Below are 12,850 nucleotides of genomic sequence, written 5' to 3'. Positions count from 1 at the left end.
TGGCCTCAGCCAGCAGCCACAGGCCCTGGTGTGGTGTAAGTGGCCTCAGCCAGAGCCACAGGCCCTGGTGTGGTGTAAGTGGCCTCAGCCAGTGCCACAGGCCCTGGTGTGGTGTAAGTGGCCTGAGCAAGAGCCACAGACCCTGGTGTGGTGTAATTGGCCTCAATAGCAACTAATGCCCTGGTGTGGTGTAGGTGGCCTCAGCCCTGTGGTGTAAGTGGCCTCAGCCAGTGCCACAGGCCCTGGTGTGGTGTAAGTGGCCTCAGCCAGCAGCCACAGGCCCTGGTGTGGTGTAAGGGGCCTCAATAGCAACTAATGCCCTGGTGTGGTGTAAGTGGCCTCAGCCAGCAGCCACAGGCACTGGTGTGGTGTAAGTGGCCTCAGCCAGCAGCCACAGGCCCTGGTGTGGTGTAAGTGGCCTCAGCCAGCAGCCACAGGCCCTGGTGTGGTGTAAGTGGCCTCAGCCAGCAGCCACAGGCCCTGGTGTGGTGTAAGTGGACTCAGCCAGTGCCACAGGCCCTGGTGTGGTGTAAGTGGCCTGAGCAAGAGTCACAGACCCTGGTGTGGTGTAATTGGCCTCAATAGCAACTAATGCCCTGGTGTGGTGTAGGTGGCCTCAGCCAGCAGCCACAGGCCCTGGTGTGGTGTAAGTGGCCTCAGCCAGTGCCACAGGCCCTGGTGTGGTGTAAGGGGCCTCAATAGCAACTAATGCCCTGGTGTGGTGTAAGTGGCCTCAGCCAGCAGCCACAGGCACTGGTGTGGTGTAAGTGCCCTCAGCCAGCAGACACAGGCCCTGGTGTGGTGTAAGTGGCCTCAGCCAGCAGCCACAGGCCCTGGTGTGGTGTAAGTGGCCTCAGCCAGCAGCCACAGGCCCTGGTGTGGTGTAAGTGGCCTGAGCAAGAGCCACAGGCCCTGGTGTGGTGTAAGTGGCCTCAGCCAGAAGCCACAGGCACTGGTGTGGTGTAAGTGCCCTCAGCCAGCAGCCACAGGCCCTGGTGTGGTGTAAGTGACCTCAGCCAGCAGCCACAGGCCCTGGTGTGGTGTAAGTGGCCTCAGCCAGCAGCCACAGGCCCTGGTGTGGTGTAAGTGGCCTCAGCCAGTGCCACAGGCCCTGGTGTGGTGTAAGTGGCCTGAGCAAGAGTCACAGACCCTGGTGTGGTGTAATTGGCCTCAATAGCAACTAATGCCCTGGTGTGGTGTAGGTGGCCTCAGCCAGCAGCCACAGGCCCTGGTGTGGTGTAAGTGGCCTCAGCCAGTGCCACAGGCCCTGGTGTGGTGTAAGTGGCCTCAGCCAGCAGCCACAGGCCCTGGTGTGGTGTAAGGGGCCTCAATAGCAACTAATGCCCTGGTGTGGTGTAAGTGGCCTCAGCCAGCAGCCACAGGCACTGGTGTGGTGTAAGTGGCCTCAGCCAGCAGCCACAGGCCCTGGTGTGGTGTAAGTGGCCTCAGCCAGCAGCCACAGGCCCTGGTGTGGTGTAAGTGGCCTGAGCCAGCAGCCACAGGCCCTGGTGTGGTGTAAGTGGCCTCAGCCAGAAGCCACAGGCACTGGTGTGGTGTAAGTGACCTCAGCCAGCAGCCACAGGCCCTGGTGTGGTGTAAGTGACCTCAGCCAGCAGCCACAGGCCCTGGTGTGGTGTAAGTGGCCTCAGCCAGCAGCCACAGGCCCTGGTGTGGTGTAAGTGGCCTCAGCCAGTGCCACAGGCCCTGGTGTGGTGTAAGTGGCCTCAGCCAGCAGCCACAGGCCCTGGTGTGGTGTAAGTGGCCTGAGCAAGAGCCACAGGCCCTGGTGTGGTGTAATTGGCCTCAATAGCAACTAATGCCCTGGTGTGGTGTAGGTGGCCTCAGCCAGCAGCCACAGGCCCTGGTGTGGTGTAAGTGGCCTCAGCCAGTGCCACAGGCCCTGGTGTGGTGTAAGTGGCCTCAGCCAGCAGCCACAGGCCCTGGTGTGGTGTAAGTGGCCTGAGCAAGAGCCACAGGCCCTGGTGTGGTGTAAGTGGCCTCAGCCAGAAGCCACAGGCACTGGTGTGGTGTAAGTGCCCTCAGCCAGCAGCCACAGGCCCTGGTGTGGTGTAAGTGACCTCAGCCAGCAGCCACAGGCCCTGGTGTGGTGTAAGTGGCCTCAGCCAGCAGCCACAGGCCCTGGTGTGGTGTAAGTGGCCTCAGCCAGTGCCACAGGCCCTGGTGTGGTGTAAGTGGCCTGAGCAAGAGTCACAGACCCTGGTGTGGTGTAATTGGCCTCAATAGCAACTAATGCCCTGGTGTGGTGTAGGTGGCCTCAGCCAGCAGCCACAGGCCCTGGTGTGGTGTAAGTGGCCTCAGCCAGTGCCACAGGCCCTGGTGTGGTGTAAGTGGCCTGAGCAAGAGCCACAGGCCCTGATGTGGTGTAAGTGGCCCCAGCCGGTCACTCAGGCCCTGGTGTGGTGTAGGTGGCATCAGCTAGCAGCACAAGACATTGGAAAAGAGCCAAAAGCAATGTCGTTAATGTGCCCTCATTAATGGGCAGCTGCTTTTGGTCTTTTAATACACCCCTTCTCTGGATCAAAAGCGGTTCAATGACATGAAAATGAAAGGCTTACAGCACCAGGTATTCCAAGGAAGTCTCCCATCCAAGTACTAACCAAGCCCAGCCCTGCTTAGCTTCCGAGATCAGACGAGGTCGGGCGTGCTCAGGGTGGTATGGCCGTAAGCTGCTGGCCCCAGCACAATGTCTCAATTTATGGATTCAAGTGATTAGGTGGCAAGTACCTGAAGTTACGAAGACAATCCTATAACCATACCTGCATGTTTGCATAATACCCTAACCCAAAGGCTCAGTTTAGCATTTATCCAACAGCACAGGCCCTGGATTGTTGAAGATGGCCTCAGGAACCAGAACAGGGCCTGGTGTGTTGTACATGGCCACAGCTAGCAGCACAGGGCCTGGTTTGGTGAAGATGGCCTCGGCCAGAAGCACAGGGCCTGGTGTGATATGAGTGGCCTGAGCAAGAGCCACAGGCCCTGGTGTGGTGTAAGTGGCCTGAGCAAGAGCCACAGGCCCTGGTGTGGTGTAAGTGGCCTGAGCAAGAGCCACAGGCCCTGGTGTGGAGTAAGTGGCCTGAGCAAGAGCCACAGGCCCTGGTGTGGTGTAAGTGGCCTGAGCAAGACCACAGGCCCTGGTGTGGTGTAATTGGCCTCAATAGCAACTAAGGCCCTGGTGTGGTGTATGTGGCCTCAGCCAGCAGCCACAGGCCCTGGTGTGGTGTAAGTGGCCTCAGAAGCAAATAAGGCCGTGGTGTGGTGTATGTGACCTCAGCCAGGAGCCACAGGCCCTGGTGTGGTGTAAGTGGCCTCAGCCAGCAGCCACAGGCCCTGGTGTGGTGTAAGTGGCCTAAGCTAGCAGCCACAGGCCCTGGTGTGGTGTAAGTGGCCTCAGCCAGAGCCACAGGCCCTGGTGTAGTGTAAGTGGCCTCAGCCAGTGCCACAGGCCCTGGTGTGGTGTAAGTGGCCTGAGCAAGAGCCACAGACCCTGGTGTGGTGTAAGGGGCCTCAATAGCAACTAATGCCGTGGTGTGGTGTAAGTGGCCTCAGCCAGCAGCCACAGGCACTGGTGTGGTGTAAGTGGCCTGAGCCAGCAGCCACAGGCCCTGGTGTGGTGTAAGTGGCCTCAGCCAGAAGCCACAGGCACTGGTGTGGTGTAAGTGCCCTCAGCCAGCAGCCACAGGCCCTGGTGTGGTGTAAGTGGCCTCAGCCAGCAGCCACAGGCCCTGGTGTGGTGTAAGTGGACTCAGCCAGTGCCACAGGCCCTGGTGTGGTGTAAGTGGCCTGAGCAAGAGTCACAGACCCTGGTGTGGTGTAAGTGGCCTCAATAGCAACTAATGCCCTGGTGTGGTATAAGTGGCCTCAGAAGCAAATAAGGCCCTGGTGTGGTGTAAGTGGCCTCAATAGCAACTAAGGCCCTGGTGTGGTGTAAGTGGCCTCAGCCAGCAGCACAGGGCCTGGTGTGTTGTACATGGCCACAGCAAGCATCACTGGGCCAGGTTTGGTGAAGATGGCCTTGGCCAGAAGCACAGGGTCTGGTGTGATATGAGTGGCCTGAGCAAGAGCCACAGGCCCTGGTGTGGTGTAGGTGGCCTCAGCCAGCAGCCACAGGCCCTTGTGTGGTGTAAGTGGCCTCAGCCAGCCGCCACAGGCCCTGGTGTGGTGTAGGTGGCATCAGCTAGCAGCACAAGACATTGGAAAACAGCCAAAAGCAATGTCGTTAATGTGCCCTCATTAATGGGCAGCTGCTTTTGGTCTTTTAATACACCCCTTCTCTGGCTCAAAAGCGGTTCAATGACATGAAAATGAAAGGCTTACAGCACCAGGTATTCCCAGGTAGTCTCCCATCCAAGTACTAACCAAGCCCAGCCCTGCTTAGCTTCCGAGATCAGACGAGGTCGGGCGTGCTCAGGGTGGTATGGCCGTAAGCTGCTGGCCCCAGCACAATGTCTCAATTTATGGATTCAAGTGATTAGGTGGCAAGTACCTGAAGTTACGAAGACAATCCTTTAACCATACCTGCATGTTTGCATAATACCCTAACCCAAAGGCTCAGTTTGGCATTTATCTAACAGCACAGGCCCTGGATTGTTGAAGATGGCCTCAGGAACCAGCACAGGGCCTGGTGTGTTGTACATGGCCACAGCTAGCAGCACAGGGCCTGGTTTGGTGAAGATGGCCTCGGCCAGAAGCGCAGGGCCTGGTGTGATGTGAGTGGCCTGAGCAAGAGCCACAGGCCCTGGTGTGGTGTAAGTGGCCTCAGCCAGAAGCCACAGGCACTGGTGTGGTGTAAGTGGCCTCAGCCAGCAGCCACAGGCCCTGGTGTGGTGTAAGTGGCCTCAGCCAGCAGCCACAGGCCCTGGTGTGGTGTAAGTGGCCTCAGCCAGCAGCCACAGGCCCTGGTGTGGTGTAAGTGGCCTCAGCCAGAGCCACAGGTCCTGGTGTGGTGTAAGTGGCCTGAGCAAGAGCCACAGACCCTGGTGTGGTGTAATTGGCCTCAATAGCAACTAATGCCCTGGTGTGGTGTAGGTGGCCTCAGCCAGCAGCCACAGGCCCTGGTGTGGTGTAAGTGGCCTCAATAGCAACTAATGCCCTGGTGTGGTCTAAGTGGCCTCATCCAGCAGCCACAGGCCCTGGTGTGGTGTAAGTGGCCTGAGCAAGAGCCACAGGCCCTGGTGTGGTGTAATTGGCCTCAATAGCAACTAATGCCCTGGTGTGGTGTAGGTGGCCTCAGCCAGCAGCCACAGGCCCTGGTGTGGTGTAAGTGGCCTCAGCCAGCAGCCACAGGCCCTGGTGTGGTGTAAGTGGCCTGAGCCAGCAGCCACAGGCCCTGGTGTGGTGTAAGTGGCCTCAGCCAGAAGCCACAGGCACTGGTGTGGTGTAATTGGCCTCAATAGCAACTAATGCCCTGGTGTGGTGTAAGTGGCCTCAGCCAGCAGCCACAGGCACTGGTGTGGTGTAAGTGGCCTCAGCCAGCAGCCACAGGCCCTGGTGTGGTGTAAGTGGCCTCAGCCAGCAGCCACAGGCCCTGGTGTGGTGTAAGTGGCCTGAGCCAGCAGCCACAGGCCCTGGTGTGGTGTAAGTGGCCTCAGCCAGAAGCCACAGGCACTGGTGTGGTGTTAGTGCCCTCAGCCAGCAGCCACAGGCCCTGGTGTGGTGTAAGTGACCTCAGCCAGCAGCCACAGGCCCTGGTGTGGTGTAAGTGGCCTCAGCCAGCAGCCACAGGCCCTGGTGTGGTGTAAGTGGACTCAGCCAGTGCCACAGGCCCTGGTGTGGTGTAAGTGGCCTGAGCAAGAGTCACAGACCCTGGTGTGGTGTAATTGGCCTCAATAGCAACTAATGCCCTGGTGTGGTGTAGGTGGCCTCAGCCAGCAGCCACAGGCCCTGGTGTGGTGTAAGTGGCCTCAGAAGCAAATAAGGCCCTGGTGTGGTGTAAGTGGCCTCAATAGCAACTAAGGCCCTGGTGTGGTGTAAGTGGCCTCAGCCAGCAGCACAGGGCCTGGTGTGTTGTACATGGCCACAGCAAGCAGCACTGGGCCAGGTTTGGTGAAGATGGCCTTGGCCAGAAGCACAGGGTCTGGTGTGATATGAGTGGCCTGAGCAAGAGCCACAGGCCCTGGTGTGGTGTAGGTGGCCTCAGCCAGCAGCCACAGGCCCTTGTGTGGTGTAAGTGGCCTCAGCCAGCAGCCACAGGCCCTGGTGTGGTGTAAGTGGCCTCAGCCAGCAGCCACAGGCCCTTGTGTGGTGTAAGTGGCCTCAGCCAGCAGCCACAGGCCCTGGTGTGGTTTAAGTGGCCTCAGCCAGCAGCCACAGGCCCTGGTGTGGTGTAAGTGGCCTCAGCCAGCAGCCACAGGCCCTGGTGTGGTGTAAGTGGCCTCAGCCAGCAGCCACAGGCCCTGGTGTGGTGTAATTGGCCTCAATAGCAACTAAGGCCCTGGTGTGGTGTATGTGGCCTCAGCCAGCAGCCACAGGCCCTGGTGTGGTGTAATTGGCCTCAATAGCAACTAAGGCCCTGGTGTGGTGTATGTGGCCTCAGCCAGCAGCCACAGGCCCTGGTGTGGTGTAAGTGGCCTCAGAAGCAAATAAGGCCGTGGTGTGGTGTATGTGACCTCAGCCAGGAGCCACAGGCCCTGGTGTGGTGTAAGTGGCCTCAGCCAGCAGCCACAGGCCCTGGTGTGGTGTAAGTGGCCTCAGCCAGCAGCCACAGGCCCTGGTGTGGTGTAAGTGGCCTCAGCCAGAGCCACAGGCCCTGGTGTGGTGTAAGTGGCCTCAGCCAGTGCCACAGGCCCTGGTGTGGTGTAAGTGGCCTGAGCAAGAGCCACAGACCCTGGTGTGGTGTAATTGGCCTCAATAGCAACTAATGCCCTGGTGTGGTGTAGGTGGCCTCAGCCAGCAGCCACAGGCCCTGGTGTGGTGTAAGGGGCCTCAATAGCAACTAATGCCCTGGTGTGGTGTAAGTGGCCTCAGCCAGTGCCACTGGCCCTGGTGTGGTGTAAGTGGCCTCAGCCAGCAGCCACAGGCCCTGGTGTGGTGTAAGGGGCCTCAATAGCAACTAATGCCCTGGTGTGGTGTAAGTGGCCTCAGCCAGCAGCCACAGGCACTGGTGTGGTGTAAGTGGCCTCAGCCAGCAGCCACAGGCCCTGGTGTGGTGTAAGTGGCCTCAGCCAGCAGCCACAGGCCCTGGTGTGGTGTAAGTGGCCTGAGCCAGCAGCCACAGGCCCTGGTGTGGTGTAAGTGGCCTCAGCCAGAAGCCACAGGCACTGGTGTGGTGTAAGTGCCCTCAGCCAGCAGCCACAGGCCCTGGTGTGGTGTAAGTGACCTCAGCCAGCAGCCACAGGCCCTGGTGTGGTGTAAGTGGCCTCAGCCAGCAGCCACAGGCCCTGGTGTGGTGTAAGTGGACTCAGCCAGTGCCACAGGCCCTGGTGTGGTGTAAGTGGCCTGAGCAAGAGTCACAGACCCTGGTGTGGTGTAATTGGCCTCAATAGCAACTAATGCCCTGGTGTGGTGTAGGTGGCCTCAGCCAGCAGCCACAGGCCCTGGTGTGGTGTAAGTGGCCTCAGCCAGTGCCACAGGCCCTGGTGTGGTGTAAGGGGCCTCAATAGCAACTAATGCCCTGGTGTGGTGTAAGTGGCCTCAGCCAGCAGCCACAGGCACTGGTGTGGTGTAAGTGCCCTCAGCCAGCAGCCACAGGCCCTGGTGTGGTGTGAGTGGCCTCAGCCAGCAGCCACAGGCCCTGGTGTGGTGTAAGTGGCCTCAGCCAGCAGCCACAGGCCCTGGTGTGGTGTAAGTGGCCTGAGCAAGAGCCACAGGCCCTGGTGTGGTGTAAGTGGCCTCAGCCAGAAGCCACAGGCACTGGTGTGGTGTAAGTGCCCTCAGCCAGCAGCCACAGGCCCTGGTGTGGTGTAAGTGACCTCAGCCAGCAGCCACAGGCCCTGGTGTGGTGTAGGTGGCCTCAGCCAGCAGCCACAGGCCCTGGTGTGGTGTAAGTGGCCTCAGCCAGCAGCCACAGGCCCTGGTGTGGTGTAAGTGGCCTCAGCCAGTGCCACAGGCCCTGGTGTGGTGTAAGTGGCCTGAGCAAGAGTCACAGACCCTGGTGTGGTGTAATTGGCCTCAATAGCAACTAATGCCCTGGTGTGGTGTAGGTGGCCTCAGCCAGCAGCCACAGGCCCTGGTGTGGTGTAAGTGGCCTCAGCCAGTGCCACAGGCCCTGGTGTGGTGTAAGTGGCCTGAGCAAGAGCCACAGGCCCTGATGTGGTGTAAGTGGCCCCAGCCGGTCACTCAGGCCCTGGTGTGGTGTAGGTGGCATCAGCTAGCAGCACAAGACATTGGAAAACAGCCAAAAGCAATGTCGTTAATGTGCCCTCATTAATGGGCAGCTGCTTTTGGTCTTTTAATACACCCCTTCTCTGGATCAAAAGCGGTTCAATGACATGAAAATGAAAGGCTTACAGCACCAGGTATTCCCAGGCAGTCTCCCATCCAAGTACTAACCAAGCCCAGCCCTGCTTAGCTTCCGAGATCAGACGAGGTCGGGCGTGCTCAGGGTGGTATGGCCGTAAGCTGCTGGCCCCAGCACAATGTCTCAATTTATGGATTCAACTGATTAGGTGGCAAGTACCTGAAGTTACGAAGACAATCCTTTAACCATACCTGCATGTTTGCATAATACCCTAACCCAAAGGCTCAGTTTAGCATTTATCTAACAGCACAGGCCCTGGATTGTTGAAGATGGCCTCAGGAACCAGCACAGGGCCTGGTGTGTTGTACATGGCCACAGCTAGCAGCACAGGGCCTGGTTTGGTGAAGATGGCCTCGGCCAGAAGCGCAGGGCCTGGTGTGATGTGAGTGGCCTCAGCCAGCAGCCACAGGCCCTGGTGTGGTGTAAGTGGCCTCAGCCAGAAGCCACAGGCACTGGTGTGGTGTAAGTGGCCTCAGCCAGCAGCCACAGGCCCTGGTGTGGTGTAAGTGGCCTCAGCCAGCAGCCACAGGCCCTGGTGTGGTGTAAGTGGCCTCAGCCAGAGCCACAGGTCCTGGTGTGGTGTAAGTGGCCTGAGCCAGTGCCACAGGCCCTGGTGTGGTGTAAGTGGCCTGAGCAAGAGCCACAGACCCTGGTGTGGTGTAAGTGGCCTCAGCCAGCAGCCACAGGCACTGGTGTGGTGTAAGTGCCCTCAGCCAGCAGCCACAGGCCCTGGTGTGGTGTAAGTGGCCTCAGCCAGCAGCCACAGGCCCTGGTGTGGTGTAAGTGGCCTCAGCCAGCAGCCACAGGCCCTGGTGTGGTGTAAGTGGCCTGAGCAAGAGCCACAGGCCCTGGTGTGGTGTAAGTGGCCTCAGCCAGAAGCCACAGGCACTGGTGTGGTGTAAGTGCCCTCAGCCAGCAGCCACAGGCCCTGGTGTGGTGTAAGTGACCTCAGCCAGCAGCCACAGGCCCTGGTGTGGTGTAAGTGGCCTCAGCCAGCAGCCACAGGCCCTGGTGTGGTGTAAGTGGCCTCAGCCAGTGCCACAGGCCCTGGTGTGGTGTAAGTGGCCTCAATAGCAACTAATGCCCTGGTGTGGTGTAAGTGGCCTCAGCCAGCAGCCACAGGCCCTGGTGTGGTGTAAGTGGCCTGAGCAAGAGCCACAGACCCTGGTGTGGTGTAATTGGCCTCAATAGCAACTAAGGCCCTGGTGTGGTGTAGGTGGCCTCAGCCAGCAGCCACAGGCCCTGGTGTGGTGTAAGTGGCCTCAGCCAGCAGCCACAGGCCCTGGTGTGGTGTAAGTGGCCTGAGCAAGAGCTACAGACCCTGGTGTGGTGTAATTGGCCTCAATAGCAACTAAGGCCCTGGTGTGGTGTAGGTGGCCTCAGCCAGCAGCCACAGGCCCTGGTGTGGTGTAAGTGGCCTCAGCCAGAGCCACAGGCCCTGATGTGGTGTAAGTGGCCCCAGCCGGTCACTCAGGCCCTGGTGTGGTGTAGGTGGCATCAGCTAGCAGCACAAGACATTGGAAAACAGCCAAAAGCAATGTCGTTAATGTGCCCTCATTAATGGGCAGCTGCTTTTGGTCTTTTAATACACCCCTTCTCTGGATCAAAAGCGGTTCAATGACATGAAAATGAAAGGCTTACAGCACCAGGTATTCCAAGGAAGTCTCCCATCCAAGTACTAACCAAGCCCAGCCCTGCTTAGCTTCCGAGATCAGACGAGGTCGGGCGTGCTCAGGGTGGTATGGCCGTAAGCTGCTGGCCCCAGCACAATGTCTCAATTTATGGATTCAAGTGATTAGGTGGCAAGTACCTGAAGTTACGAAGACAATCCTATAACCATACCTGCATGTTTGCATAATACCCTAACCCAAAGGCTCAGTTTAGCATTTATCCAACAGCACAGGCCCTGGATTGTTGAAGATGGCCTCAGGAACCAGAACAGGGCCTGGTGTGTTGTACATGGCCACAGCTAGCAGCACAGGGCCTGGTGTGATATGAGTGGCCTGAGCAAGAGCCACAGGCCCTGGTGTGGTGTAAGTGGCCTGAGCAAGAGCCACAGGCCCTGGTGTGGTGTAAGTGGCCTGAGCAAGAGCCACAGGCCCTGGTGTGGAGTAAGTGGCCTGAGCAAGAGCCACAGGCCCTGGTGTGGTGTAAGTGGCCTCAGAAGCAAATAAGGCCGTGGTGTGGTGTATGTGACCTCAGCCAGGAGCCACAGGCCCTGGTGTGGTGTAAGTGGCCTCAGCCAGCAGCCACAGGCCCTGGTGTGGTGTAAGTGGCCTCAGCCAGCAGCCACAGGCCCTGGTGTGGTGTAAGTGGCCTCAGCCAGTGCCACAGGCCCTGGTGTGGTGTAAGTGGCCTGAGCAAGAGTCACAGACCCTGGTGTGGTGTAATTGGCCTCAATAGCAACTAAGGCCCTGGTGTGGTGTAAGTGGCCTCAGCCAGCAGCCACAGGCCCTGGTGTGGTGTAAGTGGCCTCAGCCAGCAGCCACAGGCCCTGGTGTGGTGTAAGTGGCCTCAGCCAGAGCCACAGGCCCTGGTGTGGTGTAAGTGGCCTCAGCCAGTGCCACAGGCCCTGGTGTGGTGTAAGTGGCCTGAGCAAGAGCCACAGACCCTGGTGTGGTGTAATTGGCCTCAATAGCAACTAATGCCCTGGTGTGGTGTAGGTGGCCTCAATAGCAACTAATGCCCTGGTGTGGTGTAAGTGGCCTCAGCCAGCAGCCACAGGCCCTGGTGTGGTGTAAGTGGCCTGAGCAAGAGCCACAGACCCTGGTGTGGTGTAATTGGCCTCAATAGCAACTAAGGCCCTGGTGTGGTGTAAGTGGCCTCAGCCAGTGCCACAGGCCCTGGTGTGGAGTAAGTGGCCTCAATAGCAACTAAGGCCCTGGTGTGGTGTATGTGGCCTCAGCCAGCAGCCACAGGCCCTGGTGTTTTGTAAGTGGCCTGAGCAAGAGCCACAGGCCCTGGTGTGGTGTAATTGGCCTCAATAGCAACTAAGGCCCTGGTGTGGTGTATGTGGCCTCAGCCAGCAGCCACAGGCCCTGGTGTGGTGTAAGTGGCCTCAGAAGCAAATAAGGCCGTGTTGTGGTGTATGTGGCCTCAGCCAGCAGCCACAGGCCCTGGTGTGGTGTAAGTGGCCTCAATAGCAACTAAGGCCCTGGTGTGGTGTAGGTGGCCTCAGCCAGCAGCCACAGGCCCTGGTGTGGTGTAAGTGGCCTCAGCCAGCAGCCACAGGCCCTGGTGTGGTGTAAGTGGCCTCAGCCAGAGCCACAGGCCCTGATGTGGTGTAAGTGGCCCCAGCCGGTCACTCAGGCCCTGGTGTGGTGTAGGTGGCATCAGCTAGCAGCACAAGACATTGGAAAAGAGCCAAAAGCAATGTCGTTAATGTGCCCTCATTAATGGGCAGCTGCTTTTGGTCTTTTAATACACCCCTTCTCTGGATCAAAAGCGGTTCAATGACATGAAAATGAAAGGCTTACAGCACCAGGTAATCCCAGGCAGTCTCCCATCCAAGTACTAACCAAGCCCAGCCCTGCTTAGCTTCCGAGATCAGACGAGGTCGGGCGTGCTCAGGGTGGTATGGCCGTAAGCTGCTGGCCCCAGCACAATGTCTCAATTTATGGATTCAACTGATTAGGTGGCAAGTACCTGAAGTTACGAAGACAATCCTATAACCATACATGCATGTTTGCATAATACCATAACCCAAAGGCTCAGTTTGGCATTTATCTAACAGCACAGGCCCTGGATTGTTGAAGATGGCCTCTGGAACCAGCACAGGGCCTGGTGTGTTGTACATGGCCACAGCAAGCAGCACAGGGCCAGGTTTGGTGAAGATGGCCTCGGCCAGAAGCACAGGGTCTGGTGTGATATGAGTGGCCTGAGCAAGAGCCACAGGCCCTGGTGTGGTGTAGGTGGCCTCAGCCAGCAGCCACAGGCCCTTGTGTGGTGTAAGTGGCCTCAGCCAGCAGCCACAGGCCCTGGTGTGGTGTAAGTGGCCTCAGGCAGAAGCCACAGGCACTGGTGTGGTGTAAGTGCCCTCAGCCAGCAGCCACAGGCCCTGGTGTGGTGTAAGTGACCTCAGCCAGCAGCCACAGGCCCTGGTGTGGTGTAAGTGGCCTCAGCCAGCAGCCACAGGCCCTGGTGTGGTGTAAGTGGACTCAGCCAGTGCCACAGGCCCTGGTGTGGTGTAAGTGGCCTGAGCAAGAGTCACAGACCCTGGTGTGGTGTAATTGGCCTCAATAGCAACTAATGCCCTGGTGTGGTGTAAGTGACCTCAGCCAGCAGCCACAGGCCCTGGTGTGGTGTAAGTGGCCTCAGCCAGCAGCCACAGGCCCTGGTGTGGTGTAAGTGGCCTCAGCCAGCAGCCACAGGCCC

General features: G+C 58.7%; 5 non-coding genes across 5 annotated transcripts; all 5 read right to left on the bottom strand.

The window, feature by feature from the left end:
- Positions 1-2,569: 2,569 nt before the first annotated feature.
- On the bottom strand, positions 2,570-2,688 carry LOC143417173 (5S ribosomal RNA). The gene has a single exon (XR_013097390.1). It is a non-coding gene; the product is annotated as a 5S ribosomal RNA (ribosomal RNA).
- Positions 2,689-4,328: 1,640 nt separating this feature from the next.
- On the bottom strand, positions 4,329-4,447 carry LOC143417621 (5S ribosomal RNA). The gene has a single exon (XR_013097767.1). It is a non-coding gene; the product is annotated as a 5S ribosomal RNA (ribosomal RNA).
- Positions 4,448-8,459: 4,012 nt separating this feature from the next.
- LOC143417820 (5S ribosomal RNA) lies at positions 8,460-8,578 on the bottom strand. Its single transcript, XR_013097968.1, has one exon. It is a non-coding gene; the product is annotated as a 5S ribosomal RNA (ribosomal RNA).
- A 1,532-nt stretch (positions 8,579-10,110) lies between these two features.
- On the bottom strand, positions 10,111-10,229 carry LOC143417172 (5S ribosomal RNA). The gene has a single exon (XR_013097389.1). It is a non-coding gene; the product is annotated as a 5S ribosomal RNA (ribosomal RNA).
- Positions 10,230-11,945: 1,716 nt separating this feature from the next.
- LOC143417412 (5S ribosomal RNA) lies at positions 11,946-12,064 on the bottom strand. Its single transcript, XR_013097633.1, has one exon. It is a non-coding gene; the product is annotated as a 5S ribosomal RNA (ribosomal RNA).
- Between the last annotated feature and the right edge of the window lie 786 nt (positions 12,065-12,850).

The sequence above is a fragment of the Maylandia zebra genome, linkage group LG3 (genome assembly GCF_041146795.1).
Source record: "Maylandia zebra isolate NMK-2024a linkage group LG3, Mzebra_GT3a, whole genome shotgun sequence".
Classification (NCBI taxonomy): Eukaryota; Metazoa; Chordata; class Actinopteri; order Cichliformes; family Cichlidae; genus Maylandia; species Maylandia zebra.
This window is presented reverse-complemented; position numbering and strand designations above follow the sequence as displayed.